This window comes from Chrysochloris asiatica, unplaced genomic scaffold (genome assembly GCF_000296735.1).
Source record: "Chrysochloris asiatica unplaced genomic scaffold, ChrAsi1.0 scaffold00352, whole genome shotgun sequence".
Classification (NCBI taxonomy): domain Eukaryota; kingdom Metazoa; phylum Chordata; class Mammalia; order Afrosoricida; family Chrysochloridae; genus Chrysochloris; species Chrysochloris asiatica.
Genome location: NW_006408870.1, coordinates 2189008 through 2193461, shown reverse-complemented (window position 1 = coordinate 2193461; position 4454 = coordinate 2189008). Strand labels below are relative to the sequence as shown.

Sequence of the window (4454 nt, the reverse complement as noted above, 5' to 3'; positions counted from 1 at the left end):
GCTTCTCTGGATAAGGTCCCGCATTCCACTTGTGCTCTTCTCCCTTGATAGTCCTAGGGTCCTGTTTCTGGACTATAAGACTAACTACTCCCCTGTTTTTGTTATAAAACTTCTACCTTTACAGTTGTGACAGTCTCAATTAGTCATGATAACAATTACTCCCTATTGAATCATAAGAATCTTAACCACATTTCTTTTTCACCAGACCCATCTAGACAAGATAAAAACTATTCAGTGGGGACTCTATCTTCCCCCGCACACTCAAACTAAACTCCCTCTTGAAAATTGTAAGCCAGTAAACTTTGGGCCTTTATGGCCCCCTCATTTTGGGTAGCCAATGTCTAAGCTGCCTGGTCTTATCTACCCTGTATACAGAGAGGATAGCATTGATACTTGATGTTTTACCCAAATATTCTTGATTAACACTGACCAGCTCTTACAATTTCTTAAAAGTTAAGCTTTACCATATATTTTATACTCCAACTAATTTCTATATATCAAACAGGAACACATATACAATTATGCCTGCAGTAAGTGCTCATTATACTCCTATAGCACATGGGTATTTTTCTTTTAAAAGTATTCTTTAATGTTCTGCCATATTACTCATTTAACATTCAGTACCCAGAACACTGGTGGGCATATAACTTTTATATGCCCATGAACAGAAATAAATTTTATGCTAATGGGAAATGAAACACTAAAATAAACATTGGAAAAACAATCTTCATGATCACTGCATCTTTCCTGGGTTTTTGTTATTCTAGCTTGTCTTCTACAACTTGTACCTGGGAGAAATAATTTAGTTCTGTCAACAGATTTAAGAAAGTTACTGCTTCCGACTGAAAGGAGAAATGACTCCATTACTATGAAGCAGATAAGAAACAAAACAAAAACTCAAAGGACATGGAAATAGTCTAGTACACTATTAGCTTCTTAATGCAGCTGAAACGGATTCTCTTAAACTCAGTGGTTTAAAATAAGACAGCTTTATTGTCTTATAGCTGTAGATGTCAGAAGTCTGAAATGCTTCTTAATGGGATAAAAACAAGATGCTTGTTGGGCTGAGTTTCTTTCTGCAGTCTCCACAGCGAGTCAGTTTTCCTGCTTTACTCAGCTTCTAAGCATTAGCTGGCTTGTAGTTCCCTTCCACAAAAGTCTTTTCTTGAATCTCATCACTATGACACTGTCTCCCATTCTTACCCCTTCATTCATTTTCAAAGACTCTTGTGATTACATTGTGGTTCACCCAGATAACCTAGTCTGATCTTCTTATATTAACATCAGATTACTAGCAAGTAATTCCATCAGCAATCTTAATTCTGCTTTCACATGAAGTCTAGCATATTCACAGGCATTTTTCTAAATGAGCAGTGGTAAATGTGCTGCAAAAAAACCTCTTTAAAATGTTACAAAGCAGCTCTTCCGCTGCAGGCCTACACACCACCGTTGCTGTCACTACCATGTCTCTTTGATCCCTGAGAAGTTCCAGAACATTTTTTCAAGCACACAACACTAACATCGATGGGAGGCAGAAAACAGCCTTTGCCAGCACTGCCATTAAGGGTGTGGGGCGAAGATATGCTCATGTGATGTTGAGGAAAGAAGACCTCAACCTCACCAAGGGAGCAGGAGAGCTCACTGAAGATGAGGAAGAAGAGCACATAACCACCATTATGCAGAATCCACACCAATACATGATCCCAACTGATTCCTAAACAAAGAGGTGAGAGGATGTCAAATACAGTCAGTTTCTGGCCAATGGTCTGGACAACATGCTCCATGAAGACCTGGAGCAGCTGAGGATGATTCAGCCCACAGAGAGCTGTGTCACTTCTGGGGCCTTGGTGTTTGAGGCCAGCACACCAAGACCACTGGACGGCATGGACAAACTGTAGGTGTGTCCAAGAAGAAATAAAACTCTAAACCTTGTCTATTAATAAATCATTTATACACATTCAAAGAACAAAATGTTATAAAGCAAAGATGTCACTTTGAGGACTAAGGTGCACCTGACCCAAGACATAATCTTTTCAGTATATATAGCTTTTTGTGTGTGTGTTCACCCAGATATGAATGAGAAACACCAAAGAACTGATGCATATGAATTATGATATTGGCAAAGAAACTGAACATACATGGACTGCTAGAAGAATAAAACATCAGTCTTAGAATTAAAGCCAGTATGCTCCTTAAAAGAGAGGATGGTGAGACTGTCTCACTGATTTTCAACATGTTAGCAAGAGAGACCAATCTGTGGAGAAGGACATTGTGATGTTGCTGGGAGTCCTGGTGTGGTGCTGTGGGATAAAGTCCTGGACCACAAGGTCAGTGGTTCAAACTCAGAGCCTCTACTTGAAAACCCTATATAGGGTCACTATGAGTCTCTATGAGATACCAATATGTGGAGAAGGACATTGTGACAATTGAGGTTTTCTGTCAACTTGGGCAGGATTCTCATTAGTTTCGCAGTTGAGATGTAGCTATCCTCCATTATGTAATTTGATCTGATAAACCAATAAGAGGATTAATGGTGGATGGTGGTGGTTGTGTGCCTTTGAGTTGGTTCCGACTCATAGTGACCCTGTATAGGGTTTCCATGGCTATAAATCTTTATAGGAGCAGAAAACTTCATCTTTCTCCTGTGAAGAAAGTGGCAGATTTTAACTGCTGATCTTTTGGTTAGGAGCCCAGCTCATAATGCTCAGGACTCCTTCACCCTGAATCCTACCACTACCCTGATCTGATTTATGGGGGTTTTCAAAGGGTGTGGTATGCAACATCTTTCATCTTATAAGAGATACAAAAGATACTTGAGCAGAAAAAGAGGGACCTACTTCTACTAAGATAGAAGAGCTATGAGTGGAGTTTGTCCTTTGGAACTGGGGTCCCTGTATTGTGAAGCTCCTACATCTAGAGGAAGATTCATGCAAAGACACACTGATGCTGAAAGGAGACAAAGACCATTCTCCAGAGCCAGTGCTTTGAATTTGGACTTCAACCTCCTAAACTATGAGAAAATAAATTTCTGATTGTTAAAAGTACCCACTTGTGGTATTTCTGATATAGCAGCACTAGAGAACTAAGACAGACACTATGCTTGGTAGAGGATCAGTGAAAGAGAGGAAGACGCTCAAGGAGATTGATTGACATAGTGGTTGGTTCAAACATAGCAACGATTGTAAGGATGGAGCATGAGTTCAAACATAGCAACGATGGTAAGGATGGCGCAGGACCAGGCAATCTTTTCTTCTGTTGCTATGAGAACAGGTTCAACGGCACTAGCAGCAACAGAAACTGAAATAGACAAGAATTTGGACTTCTAATCTCCTGAAATATGAGAAAATAAATTGTTGATCTTTAAAGCCTCCCATTTTAGGTATTTTCTATTATGGTAGAACTCTGAACTAAGACAATACCTTTCATCGGTATGTTTCATTTTATTATGAGATGAGAATATTGTAATGAGCTTGCATTCTCCAGCATGTATCTATGAATGGTAGGTGATGTTGGGGAAAGTGGTCTACCTGGGACCTGAAGTTATCTAAGAAACAATCCCTTCCCATGGAAGGTTGACAATAGAGCAGTTCCTATACTTCTTCCTCACCCATGCTTCTAAGGCCCTCCCTCCTTCTAATCTTTCCAAAAGAGAAACCTGTGTGCATCTTTTGCCTTCTTCCAGGTTTAGAGCTCCAGAGAAGATAAAGAAGTACAAAGCATGCCATTCCTGAGGTAAGGGAAGCACCCAGTGAGCTGTTAGTGGGGCTGTCAAGGGCACAAGTTATAGGCAGCAGGAGGAACCCACACCCTGTTTCTAGGACTATTTTCAGTCAAATCTAGTAGGTTCACCATGAGTAGAGTACAAAACAATGGGGAAGCCAAAGGCCTGGGCCAACAGAACAAGGGGTGGCCTCTATGGTGAATGATAGTGAGCTTGATATGTCATCTTGGTTAACTTACAATTTCTAAATATTTAATCGGTCACTTATATCTGTGTTGCTGTGAAGGTACTTTGTTGACTAAGTAAGGAAATTAACCTAAATAACCTAATGTGCCTAATCCAGTCAGTTGAAAAGTCTTAAGAAAATAACTGAAGCTTCTCTGAGGAAGAAGAAATTCCACCCAAACACTATAGAGATAGAGCAGCTGAGGACTCTAGACTCATGGAAAGAGAAAGGCTGTGTGCTGGTGGCCATGAGTCAGACTTGCAGAAGGTGCCCTTGGGTTGTTTAAATGATTATATTCCTGAGTGCTTTTGTGTACATAAAACAAACAAATAACAACAACAACAAAAAACAACCAGAGGGAATAGAAGCAAATACTGTTGAATGATGATGCATGGAGGGGATTGTAATCATTGCAATGAAACGAAATATGATAGAATGAATGTAAAGCTAATGATCTCCCATGTAAACTATCACATAATTCACAATAAAAACTTTTTAAAAAATTCA

General features: G+C 39.7%; 1 pseudogene; it reads left to right on the top strand.

Annotated features, from left to right (window-relative positions):
• The first annotated feature begins 521 nt into the window (after positions 1–521).
• Positions 522–1918, top strand: LOC102813013 (annotated as a pseudogene).
• Positions 1919–4454: the final 2536 nt, after the last annotated feature.